This window comes from Schistocerca nitens, chromosome 1, assembly GCF_023898315.1.
Source record: "Schistocerca nitens isolate TAMUIC-IGC-003100 chromosome 1, iqSchNite1.1, whole genome shotgun sequence".
In the NCBI taxonomy this organism is placed as follows: domain Eukaryota; kingdom Metazoa; phylum Arthropoda; class Insecta; order Orthoptera; family Acrididae; genus Schistocerca; species Schistocerca nitens.
Window position 1 is genome coordinate 481,295,654 of NC_064614.1, and position 18,528 is coordinate 481,314,181.

Consider the following 18,528-nt stretch of genomic DNA (forward strand, 5'->3'; position numbering starts at 1 on the left):
TGCAAAACTGTTATAGAAAGACGTAAAAATGGTAAAAATGCTTTTTAATACCTCAATCATTGACAGCTACACATTATAACATTCAGTTTCAATAGACACAGCTTCTATAGAAACTGCTTGTCCTCAAATCTGTTGCTGTAACAAATCATGGGAAAGTTCCACATTTCAATTCTCCATAAATGTACTTTTCTTCCTGAAAAGTAAGAAAAAGACCAAATTAGCAAAAATAATACATTGCAAAAAGTATGTAAGTAGGCAAATGTAACAGTCTCGTATATATGTTCAGTGTAAACTGCCATCTGAAATACAGTGTTCTATTGACATAACTGTATTAAAACATGAATTATTTGAAGTATATGTAAATAATTGCTTTAAAAATATATCTCTAACTAAATATCATAAATGGAAATATAAAATTTTAAATTACAACTACAACACACACAAAATCTGCATAGTCAACAATTTGTACTGTAGATACTTCTATGTGTATCTAAGTAATCCTTTGTAAAAGGATCTTGATTGTCACACTGTTTCAAGTCCACCAACACACACAGAATCATACTTTGACACAGAGATTCCTTCACAAAAATCCATGTTTCCTTTCAGGAGTTTCAACTGCAAAGTAATTTTAAATTCATTGATTGATTCACCCATTTATTTGTTAATCATATTCTGCAGGTCCTGTCAATCAAGACAATATTCAGGGAGATAGAATAAATTAACATAACTGTGACTTACAAATACGTTTATTAGAATGTATCAGGGGAAATAGAGCTTCTCTTGATATGATTTAATTGCATGGCGTAAGACTTGTCTACTGGCTTCTCTCATATTTTTCAACAGCACACTGAAACAAGACTCCTGTTGTGCCATGTCCATTCGTCAAAGCATTGAAGCTATTTTATGCAGTACCAAGAGTTTCTGAAGTAGTCTGTTCCTCATTTTCTTCAAGATTAATCCCATGAATTTCAACATGTTAAAGAGAAATTACAATACATCATTTCTCACAATACATACAAAAGTTTCTGTCAAGTTATGTTAACCTTTTGGACTAAGTGTATGCATTATTACCTCCAGCAGAGCTTACAAATTAAGTATTTTAGTACTTTCATATAAATCATATCATAGATGTAACTGTTTTGACAGTTATTTTGCTTTACAAAACTTTTTATGTCCTCTGTGATAGTGACACTTTACCTTGTGCAAGACATAGCTTAGTGCTTTCATATGGGTAATTGGCAGAAGCAGTTCTTGGCTGTCGCTGTCGCAGCATTCTGTAAAACTCTGTAGACTGGAGTGTAGATCTAAAAATGCACAAATCTTTTGTCCAAAAAAATAGTGAAGCTAGGAGAAAACCTCACATATACTGAATACAAAATATGTAATCAATGTGTAGTCAGACTGCAGGAACTGACCACTGTGAGACATGAGGTTAGCTGACTGTTGCTATGAATTCAGTATAACCATTAACTAATCAATAAGTGCACCTGAACTTAGGTGTGGCACATAATCTTTTGTATTTTACATCCTATAAGATGGTTCTTGACATGAAGTCAATCTGCTGTCAGTCACAAGTAGGCAGCCTCTTACGTAATTCTACGCCAACTGCCGTATGTGTCCATTTGTGTTAATAAATCTGACCAGCGGAGTGATACACGTACTGAACAAAATTTTGAACAGATCACATGGATCAGAGAGCTGTATTAAATAGCCGTTACAACTGGGGTCACACACACACACACACACACACACACACACACACACACACACACTTTGTAGATGCTCCAACATGTAATGGTTAATGTGCTCAGTATGGGGTGTGACCACTTCTGGCATCAATACAGGTCTGACAAAAACAGGACATGCTGTGAATGATGTCATCAGTATCATGTTGAGGCAATAATGCCCATTCTTCCTAAAGAACTGCTCACAAGTCTTGGAGAGAGGTTAGAGGATGCTGACATGATGCAACCGGTCTCCTTAGTGCATTCCAGACATGAACTATGGGATTCAAATTGGGAGAGCATGCAGGCCACACCATGCATGCAATACCTTCTGTTTCCAGAAATAACATCAACCACCCGGGCTCTTGGCAGTCAAGCATTATCGTTCATCAATAAGAAACCTGGACCCAAAGCACCACACAACAACCACGCACGAGATCCTAAGATCTCTTCAAGTTACCTGACAGCAGTTAAATCTTGCTGATTCACCCGTACCATTTAATGAAGAGGTGTTTGGGTGGTCAACATAATCCCTGCCCACACCATTAGGGATCCTCCTCGATATAGGTCTGTTTCCACAATGTTTGGGTCCTGAAATTGTGCTCCACATGCCCTCCAGATGCGAATCTGTCAAGGATCACTCTCCAGACCAAATTGGGTCTCATTTGTCAAAAGAACATTAGCCCACCCATTTGACTGTCCAGGTGGCATGTTGACAGCTCCACTCTAGACGTTCCCTTCTATGAAGACACACCAGAGGTAAACAAATGGCATGTCTCCGCTAATAAAGGCCACTCTGTTGAAGCCTTCTGTACACTGTTTGCCTTGATACAAGACATCCAGGTGATGCTGCGAGACCAGATGCCAGTTGCAGTGAAGAACTAAGGAGGTAGCATCGTGCCCATACAACCAAAAAATGGTCCACTCTTTCTGGTATCACACATGGTCAGCCCTGTTCAGGTCTCCAGGATACAGTTTCCGTCTCTATAAACTGCTGCCTCAGTCAAGAAACAACAGAACGATTCACATTAAGCCATCAGGCCATATGAATTTGCGACTCTCCTGTCTCCATTATTTCTACAGCCCTCCACAGCAGAGGGTCTGTAGGTGTCTTCTCTCCAAAGAACTACCATCCAGTATCATTCTTATGTCACCTAAAAAAACATGTTAACCCTGTGGCGCATAGAATCCACTACAGTGGACAGCTGTTAATGGTCATTTCTTTGGCATTTTCAGTCAGTCCTGAGGCTGCAAATGCACACAGTTCTCTGCAGTGGGCACTCTCTACTGGTGTTAAGTCCTGCATGCATTTGCAGCCTCGTGACTAATTGAAAACACCAGAGAATTGACCATTAAAAGTTGTCCATTGTAGTGAAATTCATGCACCACAGGGTTAATGGCAAAATAGCACAGCAAGCATTGTGGACCCAAAGCTCATCCTCCAACAGACCAGTTTCAGACTATGAAAATCTCGCATCAACCAAATCTTGTTCCTTACTGAAAATATAAAGGAAGACTATGAAAATAAGTAAATAACTTGACCAGCCTTCACTGATCTAAGCTCTGCATGTGACACAGTGAACCATAAATTGCTTAGGACAAAATTGTATGATATACTTAAAGATTAAAAGCTTGGGATATCACGGAATCACTGCTGCAAAAGAGAACTTTCCGTCATGCTATAGAGCAGAGACAGAAGATGGCAACAGAATAAAAACAGGCTAATCCACTGCAGTGTCCCGGTCCCCTCTTGCAGTAACCAGGCCAGTCACCTGGCCACTGCCACTGCCTGTACAATACAGCCACGTCCGACAGGTTACTACACTCCAACTGTCATCTGACAAAGCCAGACACAAACATGGCCAAACACAGTGTGTGCTCAATAACACTGGCAGACCATAACAACAACCTGCTGATGTTTATGCCAGATGACAACTTATGTTATTGATATTAGCATGTGTAAAGAAAGGAAGTTAGGGTTTAACATCCCATTGACAACAAGATCATTAGAGATAGAACTTAAGTACAGTTTCAGGAAGAAAATGAGCCATGCCCTTTACAAAGGAACCATCTTGGCATTTGTCTTAAGCAACTGTGTTAAGTCCACAGGAAATCCAAATCTGGACTGTCAGATGGGAGTTTTGAATCTGGCAATGTGAATCACTGTTCTAAATGTGAATCCAGTGTCCTGACCACTATACTACCTCACTTGGAATGTTAGAATACGGCACAATAAGATGTATGATCTAATCCCCGCAATAGTTCAAAAGGACAATTACGACTGGTTCAGAGGCTAATTTCCATCAATGTTATTTCTGCTCACCAACAGTCCATTACACTGATATTTGCTTTTTTTTTTTTTTTTAATCAGAAGTTTCTACTTCTGTTATGTTAATTGGTGCCCCAGCATAGTGGCCAATTATAAATGTGTTGCGATTTAATAAACATATACTATTTCAAATCTGCAATGCCAAATTGTTCCAGTAAGTTAAAAAAAGTTCCCTGGAGGTGCTGGAATGCCGTTCCAGGTTAAATTAAGCCATGACTTGGAGCACACATCAGGCATCAAATGTTTCGGGCGGCTACAGACAACATTACCTGTCAGGCCAACAGCGGATCCAACAATGTGTTGGCATTACTTGGATACCATTGCTAGAAACTCCTCACATATGAAGAGAAAGATGTGGGGCAAAAACTTGTTACCGAAATGAGAACATTTTAGTCATATGACGTTATTGAGAGAAAGAGATAGTGAGAAGTTTTGCTATTATCTGAGAATGGACTAGTTTCATTACACTGCTGTGTTTGGTGACTTCGTTGGTTTCGGAGTAGAAGAGTGTCATTCTGAAGAAATATTGGTTGTCACATTGAGTTCTGTGGCTACTGGCAGAGACTATGCAAATCCTGAATACTGTACTGCAATCTCATAAACATGTGAATCAATATGCAAAGTTTTTAGGACCTAAATATGCATAAACGTAACAATTTTGATGATTTGCAATTTATTTCACATGAAAAGACATTTTATTGCTTACCAATATTCTTAAATATAAGATACTCATTCAAGGTGTAAGCACTGTTTTCAGATTACTGTTGTCCTACGTAACATTATACAGCAGAACTATATGTTTGAAATAGTTAAAGGAACTGATGAACTGAAAGTACAGTAGGAACAACTGAATTTATATTTGCCTGGTGAAGGCGATGGTGAGGGCACGGGATCATATCACTCAAATTCGTTATTAATTATAACACACTGACTTTTTTCTAATTTCCCATAAAAAGCCCCCACGTATTAATTTTTCTGGGATGGTTAAATGAACATTATTCAATTCTCATAGCTGTAGGCCTACAGCCCACTTGTGTATCTCAGCTTCTTTATTCCCAGCTGAAAGTAATGAATGACTGTGCTATCTCGATTACACTTTCCTGTTTTCTTATGTTATCTGTAGCATGTCTTTTCCTGCTTGTATCGCGGCATGTTTTCTTCATCTCAGTTTCAGACACCTGGGATTGTTTTTAGTCTCTCTGCAAGAATTTGTAGTGACTGATTTCTGGCATCCTTGTTGCAATACTGCTTGTCAGAAGTATTCCACAAACATATGAAGACCTTATAGAGTTCTAAGGACTGCATTATGACTTGTTATTTAATAGCAACAATGGCCATTGTGATGCATCTAATATGCATTACCTCATCACGATGAAATCCGAAGCACAACTGATTAGCATTATTACACGACAGCACTACAAATGGCCTGACGCCATCAGGCGGTGAAGCAGTATGGCCACCTGAGAAGTACCCAACAAGAGATGCGTCAGCCAACACAGCTACACATGGCCAGACAGCCCATCTGACTACCAAACACACACAACCATCTGACACAGATCGATCATCTGTAGGTCTATGAAGACTACATCACTACTAATCAGAGACAAAAAACTCCAATTCAAAGCCTCCTCCTCCTCCACCATTCCCCCTTTCCCATAATGTTACTTTTCTCTACGTCTCTGGTGACTGCTATATTACATTGTTAATTAGGCATACATCTTAGGCAATCATACATACAGCTCATATTTCCAATACTAACATTTAATATATGTGGTCTTATCACATTAATACAACCACCGCCTATGTTCAATGTCAACAATCATTCAAACGCGGCAGGTGACAGCACTAGAGTGGATGGTATATTAATCATGTCAAGAGGACGAGAAAAACAGTGCAGTCATCATCGTAAAGTGGACATAGAGTGATTTATCTGACATCCAAAACGGCATGGTCACTGGCTTTTGGGCCAAGGATGCAAGCATTTTGAAATGGGTAAGTTTGTAAACTGTTCACATGCATACGTAGTTAACGTATACCGTGCATGTAAAATGGCGCTATCCAAAATTGGCACCAATGCGACTGTGGTGCGCCATAGGCCATAGGTACGGAGGTGAATGAGGACAACTGCACACACGCGTATGGGACAGTAGAAATGCAACTGTCAAGGAATTAACCACCCAGGATAACTAAGGGGCTCCTCAACAACTGTTCAGTGAATGATTCTGCGTAAGGGCCTCCATAGCAGGTGCCTGGTTCATGCACCCATGCTGACTGCTGTTAACATCGACGACAATGAAGGCTGCAATTTGCTTGCCAGTACCACAACCAGACATCCTCTGAGTGGCGACTGGTGGCCTTTTCACATGAATCACGTCTTATGCTCTATCAGACGGATGGCCATTGGCATTACGATGTAAAACATTGAAAGCGAACACCCTCTAAACAACAGCCAGAAGGTTCCAGGCTGGAGAAGAGTGCAGTATGACCTGGAGAATGTTTTCATGGCATTTCCTGAGTGATATTGTCATTCTGGAAGGCATAAAGGATCAACAGGAGAATGCACCTATCCTTTGGGGACCATGTCCATCCCCACAGCAATTTGTTTTACCTCGGCACAATGGTATGCACCAGCAGGTCAATGCAGCGATCACACAGCTCACTATGTACGTGCTTGGTTCGAAAAGCACCAGTATCAGTTGCCTTGGTCACCAAATTTCCAGGATTTAAACACAATTAAGAATCTATGGGACCATCTTATTCGGGCTGTATGTGGCATTCATCAATAACCGAGAAACTGGTGCAGCTGGCCACAGCACTGAATAAACATGGCTCCACATCCCTGTCTGTGTCTTCAACAACCTCGTTGACACACTTCCTGCATGTCTAGCAGCTGTCTGTGCTGCAAAAGCTGGTTACTCAGGCTTTTGGAACAGGTGATCATGTGAATTAATGCGAATGAACGGTGTATTTAACCTGTATTCTGGACAAAGTTACTGTTTTCATGACTTGCTGCAGTACATATTTTCAAATACTGTGATAACTTGCAACCATTTGAGAAAAAGACAGCTGTGAGTAATACCCGCTAATAGCTTCCACATTACTAATGGCTAGAGTCCGAATTTTCGTGCGAATGCAGCTTGCTTGCATGTTTAGACCACTGACAAGGTAAAGACATAATTTGAAGATTTTTTTTCCGATACAACACCGTGAAGTTAGACATTTATAATGCATATTACTGGTACATATTTTTTTTTGTTTCAGTACAAATATACAGTAACTTGCATGGCAGCACTTTTTATTTATTTTTTTACATACAGGCTTCGCCAAAAGTGCAGAATTTTGTTATTGCCGGTGAACTTCACAGTCAACCAGCTCTAAAGATGTCGGTAGAAGTCAGTATAGTTAGTGATGGGCTAAACTGCGATTTTCCGATATCAGTGATTTCTGTGAATGCTACTTTTCAGTATCTGTTATTCTTAACTGTGATTTGTCGCAGTTAAGAGTCGCAGTTAAGGAACATAGGTCGTGTATCCCTCCGCCACTGCTATTTCTGCGATTTCTGATACTTCTGCGATCTCTGCGACTTCTGCTACTTCTGCGATTTCTGTGACTCCTGCGATTTCTGCGACTTACTACTGTATGAAAAAGTTACATCTGTCAACACGGAAAATTGCATCGCAACAAACCTGTCATTGGCAAGTATGTTTTACGTTTTTTCTTCCGTTGGCTTTAATTTTGTATTAAAGAAACAACTGTGAAAATATTAATAGTGTAATTAATATGTAAGTAGCCGTACAGTACCGTAATAGTTCGTCTTTAGAAAATGAATTCTAACATATTGTTATGTTCACAGGTACCTGAACTACATTTCAGTCACTCAGTAAAGTGATAACTCAAAATATCATTGTCAACAGATCTGAAGAAATTGCCACTGCGTCTTTAGACCGTTTTCGTCAGACGAGAGGTTAGTTTCTAAGCGTTTCGATGGACTTACTTACTTCAGTGAGATCGTTCTTGCAAATGTGATATTCATTATAGCAAATATTAGCAATCTACTCTGTCAATTATATTTCTAGTAATTAATGACAGCAAAAATTGTTTAATAATCCTTGTGTTTTTGCAGACACAGTTCTGACTCTGATTACTGGTTGCTGTACGTATCTATCCACATCAAGGCTGTTGGGAGAGACTCGTGAAGATTCAAGACAGCTCTTAGAGGATTTGCAGTTTAAAATTGAAACAATTGTGAAATAAGTGTGTGAATGATTAAGCTGTGTTTTATTGAAGTTGTTGTGCGATTTTAAAGGAATAATAAATGTCAAATACAGTGAGTGAATAATAAAAATCTCATTTTCCACATGTTAAGCCGTCCTATACCCATAATTTTCCGCCACTTACTTATTGGTAAACACTTGTTGGAGAGCGACATGCCGCCCCCCCCCCCGCCCCCTTTCTCCACAATCTTGGTGTGACACTGACCTGTAACATATCCCGAAGTCTACAATATGCATTTTGAGGCTGTTGATACGAAAGTGAGATGTACAGATCTTCCAGTTAAATCAGGAATAGCTTAAGTGCATTACTTGAAAGTAACACAGGAAAAGCTTACTTATGTAGGTGGTAGTAGTGTCGGCAAAAAGTTCTTGTGTGTGAAGTTGCCATGTAGAACACCAGGTGTAAAACTTTTCTCCCGAGTCTTGAACTGTGTCGGAACAAAAGTGAGGCATTCATATGACTGTTTTCATTTCTCTACACTTATACAGATGTCTGAGTTCTGCTGTGTTAACATTGCAAAGTCCTGTAGGCATGTGGAGTATTAACCAAAACTGTCATATTGGAAGCAGAATCAAACACATTTGTTACGTTACTTGATATTTTCAGGAGAAAATGGCAATGTTGCTTCTTATTAATATAATACATTCAGAGTCACAGCAGTATTTGACCAACCACAACTGATGCTGAATGTGCATGTCGTCATATAATATGAAAGGCTTGGCTTATTTCAATAGTGGTACAAGTCCATTACCTCCACTTTTCTGTCTATAATGCTTCTAAAATTAGTGATCCAAACAAACATAAATAAAGGTTCATCTCTAGCAAGAAGCCATATGCTTGAATATTTCTGGTATCTCAACTGCAGATTTTTCAGCGCTCATTTAACTTTACGACTCTATATCTCAAAATTAACAAAAATGGACTTGTACCACTATTGAAATAAGCCCTTCATATGCACACACAGCACATCGATCTCGTGAGGCACAAGGCTCTCATAACGAAGTACGTACGTCGGTCAACAGATGACACTAGGAAAAGTATGTTAACTGCGCTTTTTAGTTGCTACTTGCGACTCTTAGTTGCGATTTGTCACAGAAATCGCAGTTTGACTCGGTAGCGAATAGCGTAGTATGAACTTTGCTCAACAGATGGCAGTGCTAACTGCGCTTTTTAGTTGCTACTTGCGACTCTTAGTTGCGACTTGTCACGGAAATCGCAGTTAGACTCCATAGCGTACCGCAGAGATGGACGTAGTACGAACTTTGGCCTACAGATGGCACTGTTAACCGCGCTTTCTAGTTGCTACTTGCGACTCTTAGTTGCGACTTGTCACTGAAATCGCAGAAAGCAGTGCTAAATTCGACCAATAGATGGCTCACGTCTTTGAATGTGAAATACTACTTGCGACTGCTAACTGTGACTGAAATCGCAGTTAGATTCTGTAAAGTTGCTACTGTGATATCTGTGACTTCTCAGTCACTGCGATTTCTAACAGATACGCGATTTCCTGCCCACCACTACAGTATACTATAGGCCGTTTTAAATTACTTGATGGTTGACGTCTATCACTTGCCACTACAGTGTTGCCACATCGGCTATCGGCTATGACTACGTATTACATGTGACAAACAAACACGCGGGTCACTTAACAAATACTGTTAACGTGTAGTGTGGAGCTGTGTTGGAAGTGGCCGCTGCATGTCGGAAACGCGAAACGCTCTGTAGAATGCTGATTTTAAGTGAGCAATGACAATGACTGAACTGCGGCAAACGAAGCGTTTTCTAGCCCTCAATTTAAACTCATGTCCTAAGCTAACCACAACTTCGTGATGTGCTATGTATCCGACAAAATGGCAGTTAACAATCTGCAGAGGAACTAAAAACACGATCGTTTTGTTCATGGCGACTAAAGCTAACATCTACGAGCAAACTCAAGACGGCAGACAATCAGTTTCAGCGCTAAAAGCAAACTAATTTCTCGGAGCTCTTTTGAGAGGAGCAAGTGCACCCATTAAAGAACTGTTAACTCTCGCATTCAAATGACTTTAGAAAATTACGCAAAACAAGGTATCCCTCACTAAACCATGTTAAAAAAGACTACTTTACTATAACTGTTACTTTGTCTATTAAATCCGAAAGGACATGGAAACCTCATAGGTATGAGCCTCTGACGACGAAAGGGCTGGCCATAGGGATCGACATATTGCAAATCTAATTGTCGGACAGGGAAAACCTAATCTACTGTGCTGTAATGCAAACCACTCTACAAACACTACTTTCTTTGATGAAGGACTGTGTGAGTAATTGTATATAAAAATTGTATAGTCTGTAAACATTTTAGTAAGTCAAGGTGTCAATGTTTCGATCGTTTTAAGTCTGCGGACTTCGTGGCTACTACTTACCTTTGTTACCTAACAATATTGGTTAAGGTTCAACACATGCCTTGTTCAATTTCATATTCACTACTTCAAGGACTACAAAATTTGAGCATTGGCCTTTTTTTATTTTGCGCTTTCACGCTACCTTGTTAACCGCTGTATTTACACGCGACACATCTTCGTAAAAAACTAAAACGTGTGTTCTGAAACAATTTTTGTTGTCCAGCTTGAATGTTCAGGTCTGCAGTGGATTTGCTAGCCCGATTAAATATACAGTCTGGAAAACGGCATGTTCCCGTTTCTGATTTAGTCGGAACAATCTCTACTTCTCTTCAGTTTAATTAAAAGTAGACAGATTTTTGCTCATTCTAATTTTTGTGCTTCTCTTTCACTGCATAGTAAGTCATTCCTCCATATTAACAGAATATTCTGAGAACGTGAGCTGACAACCCAAGCACGCTTCGAAAACTGTTGGCGTTTTGTATGTGGGAACTATACCTTCGTATGCGACTCAGATCGGTAGCAATCGGGACACTTCATGCCGTAGTGATTTGTAGATCGTGGTCAACCGGGCAGCGTATCAATAGCCAGTGTTGACTGCATTGTCGTCTGCTTTGTTGCTGATCTGTTCTTTCACCGTCCGTGTTTTGTTGGGCTATTTTGATTGTGATTTTTTTTAATCCCATTCCGGGTTTACCTTTTCCTCAAGTTCGAAAAAAGAAGCTGGTTATCAGGAGCTAATGGCAAATGGCAAAAAAAAAAAAAAAAAAAAAAAAACAATTTTCTATTGCCTGCACTGCGTTTATACAGGACCTGTAAGCGGAGTTTGTTTCCCCGTGCATCCCAACTTTCCACACAGCAACGCTCTCCCCGCTCGTCAGTTGCCACGTTATAGTTCGCGTGTGATACATGGAAGCGAAAATCGATGGTGGTAATGGAAAACCGGCAGCTAAGAGGGATGATTGTAAAGTAACGCACAATAATTTTATTGACAAAAAGTTTAATGGGTAACATAACAAAAAAATCACAAATGAACTTACATCCTTTATCTACTTTTCTACATGGTTACCAACGTCCTCAACACATGGTACCTATTGTAAAAGTCCATTTGGTTGGAGTATAACCATCTGCGGACTGCTGATTTCACTTCCGCATCTGTCGCAAAGCGTTGGCCGGCCAAGAATTTCTTCATGGGAACAAACAGATTGAAGTCCGAGATTCAAAGTCCGGACTGTATGGTGAGTGCTGGAGCACCTCTCATCCTAATTTGACGATTTTCTCACGAACAGGAGGAGCAAAATTGGGGCGTGCGATTGTCATTAAGAAGTTTGACACCGTCGGTGCTAATGTTGTGGCGTTTGTCACGAAGGGCACGATGCAACTTAACCAAAGCTTTAATTTGGACAGCAGCAGTTACAGTGGGTCCGTGTTCAGAAAGACCACCAGAACACTGTCACAAGCACTTTCCTAGCGGACTGAGTCAATTTTTTTTCCGTACTGGAGAACCAACAGGTTTCTACTCCACAGAGGCCTGCTTGGTCTTGGGCGTATAGTGATATGCCCACGACTCATCAGCAGTAACGATTCCTTTCAGAAAGTCATGCCCTTCTGTAGCGTAACGCTAAAGTAATCTACGCTTGACATCTCGCTGGCCCTTTTGGTTGTGTCAAGTACTTACGCGCCCAGCGAGCACTGACTTCAAGAAATTTCAACGTGTCATGAACAATATCGTACCCCGCACCATACGAAACCCTGAAGTGCTACGATAAGGTTCGCAGCTGCACACGCTGGTAGCTCAAAATTGCTGCCTCAATGGTTCCTACATCCTGCGGAGTTGCAGCTGTTACCGGCTGCCCGGAGCGTGACAAATCACGAAGATTCACACGGTCCTCTTGGAAGAATGCGCACCACCCGGAGACATTACTATTGCCCACACTAGGACTGTTGATATTTTTAAACATATCGGAGATCTGATATATCGATATTTAAAAAATATAATTCTCGTCCCATAATATATCGAAATACGTATTGATATATCGACGATAGAAGTTGGTCTTCGGGCCTATAAAAATATCGGCTGCACACTGTAAATATACTATCGGTTTTAGATCTGTATATGCAAGTATTGATTTATTATTAGATATTCTGTACAATTAACAAGCTAGTGCCTGCATATCACCCAGAAGAAGCAAGAATTGAAAGGAAAGCTATGCACGTTCGTGGATTGCCGATAACCACTTTTGCTAACAATGGTAACGGCATGTAAGTGGCACAATAAAAGGTGTCCGATGGGTCTGTTGTTTGGTTTCATCAGATATATCTGATTTGGCACACTTCATACAGATTTCCCTAGTTTTCATTTCTGGAACGCGAGCGACCTAGCAGCTCTAGTGCCAAAACTGCATGGTGAAGTTAACGTTGCAGTTTCTGTTGGTAGCGCCGATTACGTCAGCATATCTCCTCACGTGTCTCCGCCCACCGCAAAAATCAGTCTTGTCATTTAGATCATGGTAATTTTTTTCAGCAACTGTTTTTGAAGAATGCTGATGTGAAGAAATAGTACACTAGTTGCGTTAATTTTTTTTAACGCAACTGGTAGGCTATTTCTCCACATCGGAAATCTTGTTATACCATTCACCTCTCCCCCCCCCCCCCCGCCCTCCTTCCAGTGTAACCGGACTACTACTTTCTGCTACATAAACATGCTTCACACAGTCAAAGCGAAAGACAGGACATGACGGGTGCTCAAAAAGTAGTAAGACCCCTTCATACAGTGAAAGTAAGGTAGGATTGTATTCTACTACAATTTTAAAAGAACAATTTCATATACTTAACCGAAAATAACGACAAAATTTAAAATAAAAATATCAGCAGTCGATATTGCTATTACAATCAATATCGACATATCGTGGGAAGTATATCACTGACATATATCGATATTTATTGGAAAAAATACCGGTACATCGATATTTTATCAATAGCCCTAAGCACTGGTGCCCGCACACAAGGAGAACGAGGGCACTTGCCTCTTTCTGTAATCTAGAGATCATTCTCTAGACTGCAGATTTAGCACTGCCACAGTCAAGCACTACACTGTCTGAGTTCATTTGATTGTCAGGTTGATCCGGTAAATTATATTCTTTCCTTGCTGACAGCAGTGTCTACATTGCCAAAACACAGTCCCAAATTGTTTCACTCTTGTCTCCTCATATTACAGTTCCAAAATAAACATGGCTGCAGTGTATCTGCCCGACATCCATCACCACATCTTCTTCCCCTACTCACAACCACAACAGTAGTTTACCATCTGTCCTTGCTGGAACTGTACTCAATTTTGCACTATACCGTCACGCTCTGAAGAACACAGCATTCTATACTGTATGTGTGTGCGTCTATTATTTCAGCTATGGCCCCAAACGCACGAGAAAAATGCAATTTTCTGTTCTAGAGGATCAAAAAGATATCCTCTCGTGTATATGAGACCTTATTCAAAGTGTATGCGATGCATCACAACGCAACATGTACTCAGAGTTATGAATTTTGCAGTGCAGTTGCCCTGGATGAACAATAACATGTAAACTGAGAAGACAGTGATTACCTTATTTGGTTGTCAATAGTCCAATCTGGGCGCTGTTAAGGAAGATTTTCCAATGGACCTTTTACACTCAGTTTCTGGAATTTCGTAATGCCGAACAACATAAAAGAATAAGAAGACACGAAAACAACGAAATTAACGTTATCACGTGCGAAATTTCATAAACAAAAAACTGTTATAAAAGGCCTCAAATCAAAATTGAATGAGCCTTTTTTTTTTTTTTAAGTTTACTCTCTCCGCTTTGAGAAGAATTACAGTGACATGTTTCGCTGGTTAATTTTGTTGATATCGAACAGTTTTTCCACAATCTGACATTCGATTTTTAATTTTCGATGTAAACATCAGTGGAATATAAATGATATATGTTCGTGAAAATTTAAAGTTTCATTTCTGAACTCGTTGGGAAGATATGTAGGAAGGAAGATTAAAGTTTAATCAAGGATAATGTCATCACACAGAGAACAAGCTCATATTGGGGAAGGATGGGGAATCTTTCGTTCCAGCTCTTTCAAGGGAAACATACCGGTACTCGACTTAACGCAATTTACGTAAATCACAGGAAACCTCAATCTGGATAGTCAGAGAGATTTGAACCGCAGTCTTTCCAAATGCAAATATAGTGGCTTACCATATCTCTGTTCAATTGGTTAACTCATTGGAGACGCTGGATTTAATCATGTAAAGATTTAACTTAAGATCGTTAGGATGAAAACATATACTAAAGATATTTGCTTACTGTTTAGGTACTACAGTAATGTACCTAAAACATGGCGTGGGTAACTACCAAACATTTGCGTCCAATTAATTTTGCGTACTTCCTTTCAAATTTTATTTTTCGGGCACCATATCTACATCCATACTATGAAAGCCACTGTGAAATGCACGGCGGAGGTTAAGTCCCTTTGAACTAGTTGTTAAGGGTTTTTCCCGTTCCATTCATGTACAGAGCGCGGAAAGAATGACTGTTTAAATGCCTTTGTGCATGCTATAATTAATCTAATCTTGTCCTCACGGTCCATGTGGAAGCGATATGCAGCATGCTTTTAGTATATTCCTAGAGTCATCATAGAAAGAGTCTCTTGAGTTTGTAAGAAGGTATCTCGGGATAGTTTACGCCTGTCTTCAAGAGTCTCCCAAATCAGTCCTTTCAACGATCTGTAACACTCTCCAGCAAGTTAAACTTGTGCCCATTTGAGCTGCCCTTCTCTGTACAGCTCAATACCCCCTAAATCTACATACATACTCCGCAAGCCACTGCATGGTGCATGGCGGAGAATACCTTGCCGGAATCGTGCAAGTGTCTACTTTTATTCGTGTATATATATTACATTTTAGTTGAAAAGGGGGACGACATACACGGTAATATTTAAGAGAAAGCGTGTTTTTTTTTCATTTTTTGGCGATATATCATTGTTTGGCGACTGCCAAATTTGAGTCCAAATGGTTCAAATGGCTCTAAGAACAATGGGACTTAACATCTGAGGTCATCAATCAAATTTGAGGAGTCTTAGGCCTGTAAGTCAGACCGCAATTCCGAGAAAAATTTCCTTTGTACAGTTTAAAGATATAACCATACTCAACTTCCAGACGAATTGTCTTTGCTTTCTAATCAGTCGTTTTGCCCTAATACTGGGGGGGGGGGGGGGGGCCGTAAACTGCTGGCATTTACCTAATGGTGACACACATTAACGAGACGAAGAGTGTAAACGCAAACTCTGCTGTTGCTTTTCACAGCTCTTATGTTTTTATGCACGTAAATTTACATAAAGCGTTAATATCACATCTCTATTTGCTTTTGCGTTTCTATGCGCCCTGTGCTCGCGTGTACTAAATTGCCAGACCTCTGAACAGTATTTTCAGTTCATTATACATTGTTGCAGTGTTTACATAGCGGCTTCCCGTCACATAGAAAACAATCGTCCTTCCTTCCATTATTGTGTATTCGTGTGAGACGTGTTCGTAAAATAATTAGGTGCAGTGTGTTTGTGTGAAACCATGCATAATTTAGGGAGTTGTGGAAAGTATATGGTGATCAGTGCGCGTGCTTGCTTTGAGGCCGAAAAGGAACAGGACGTGAGCAGTTCCGTATCATAGCCAGACAGAGAACTTCTGAATGTCTCAGTATTAGTGAAAGTACAGTGAAGCGAATTTCGAAAGAATATACAGAAACTTCATGTCTTGCATCACCAACGAAGAATTCTGTCAGGCGGGCGACAGAAGCTTGTATTGGACGGGTTTATCCGAGCGGTCATAAGAAGACACTCCACAACTTCTACGTGGACAAGCAGTTTCCCACAGTGGCAGCCGCGTTGGAAACGTTGAAGACTGTAGTGGAAGATTTTCCTGATAAAAGTGACGCAAACCTTTGGCGTGCTATTCAAAAATTGGACTTCAGAAACAAAAATTTCAACAAAAAACCTGTGCCGATGGAAAATAACAAAGCAGCATGAAAGAGATATGAGTTCTTGCGGGAAATAAGATACTTGCGCAACACCAGATGGACTATTTATTACTATTACACTGATGAGATCTGGTGTGGTGCAAATCACTCCAGAAATGCCTTATGCATCAGAAAATTTACACTATTATCACAGAGGAAGTATTCAAGAGCGAAGTAGCTAGAAAGGAGGAATTCAAAAACCGTCAGATTCTGGAAAAAGGATTATAATGTGTCACATTGGGAACGAAGATGGACTCGTACAAAATGCTGGCGTGTGTTTTTACTGGGCAAGAAGGAGGTGAAAATTATCATTATGAAATGAATGCCAGACACTACAAAGAGTGGTTTAGTAGTGTTCTCGAAAAATTACCAAACAGATATGCGATTGTTTGGATCAGTCTCCACATCTCATGGTGACAAATCCAGTGTCACGAAATTCATCTGCGAAATGGAGGAAGGATTCTATTGTAGAATGGATGGAAAGCAATAATGAAGATCTTCCATCTAATGGCATATCACACGAGGAACTTACTAAAGCTGGCCTATTGGAACACGTGCGACAGCACTTCATGGCGCAGGAATGCATTTTGTGAAGTATATTGCGATCAGTGGACACGGAAATCAATCTCTTGTGGTTGCCTGTAGCGCGATGTGAACTGAACGCCACTAAACTTATTTCGCATTCGTCAAGAACAACGTAGAAACGGAGAATTTTAAAATACATGATAATATACAGTAGTGTCGTTCCGCTCTGGAAAGTACTTCCCAAAGTGTCTGGAGGAATTCAGTGAGTCATTTACACAAACTTGAAAACAGTTATGCACGAAGAGCCCACTGTCTTGACATAGCAATCAAACCGTTGCTGATACAAGTAGATGACTGCAATAGCAGCATCGAGACCTCAACCAGCAGCGAAAGCGATTAAGGTAGGTTGTATTTCAGTCGTCATTCTTTACAGCAAAATTTATTTGTGCTAATCGACTTTTTCATTTACTGTTGAAATGTGATACACAAATGTTCATTTATTGTGAGCTGCTTGCATATCGAGCATTTATTTGCAATTTCTCCTCTGTTCTCAACGAAAACCGAACGCCGCAATGCTGTTCTGGAATGCGACTACGAAGCTGCCATTCTTCGCTGATGAACAGGCGCTTATGGCGCGTAACTTGTGGCGCGCTGATGTGACAACTACAGTCCACCACAGCCTAGCATGTATTGCAGTTACTAACACAATTGCTTTACAAACTCTTAACTAACAAACACGAGGAGTTTTCTTTTGTGAAAACATATGATGTACCCAATAAAAGATCAAGCTTAACACCAGTGCCTTCTGCGTTGCAATAGCTATAACATTAAGCTCCTCGCAACTGCGTTTGACATAATAACAATGAAACGAGTTATCAGAAAATAACGAAAATCCGCCTATAATTAGAACAAGGCTGTATCTTTAAACTGTGCACACGAAATTTTTCTCCTAATTACGGTCTGATTTTTATTTGTCCTTCAAGTTGACATTGCCGAAAAAAACTACAAAAAGCACGGTTTCTCTTATATACTACCGCGTATGACGCCGTATTTCAACTAAAATGTAATACTCATACACTAAATAAAAGTAGACATTTCCTCTATTCCGGCAAGGTGTAACACATCAATGTTCGTAATGCAATATGATCAGAATAGGAGCTCAAAGTAGGGGTCAATTATTATGAAATGGATAACAGTAATATCCTTTCCTGTTAATAAACTGGCTGAAACAGTTATATAAGACAACAAATCCAAAATATAGC

General features: G+C 40.0%; 1 protein-coding gene across 5 annotated transcripts in view; it reads right to left on the reverse strand.

Moving 5' to 3' along the window:
• Positions 1 to 18,528, reverse strand: part of LOC126252200 (mitochondrial protein C2orf69 homolog) — a 227,850-nt gene that overhangs the window by 124,484 nt on the left and 84,838 nt on the right. For all 5 annotated transcript variants that reach the window (XM_049953101.1, XM_049953073.1, XM_049953087.1 and 2 more), the window contains one exon: positions 52 to 193. The gene's annotated coding sequence lies outside the window, so the exon portion shown is untranslated. The remainder of the gene's footprint in view (positions 1 to 51; positions 194 to 18,528) is intronic.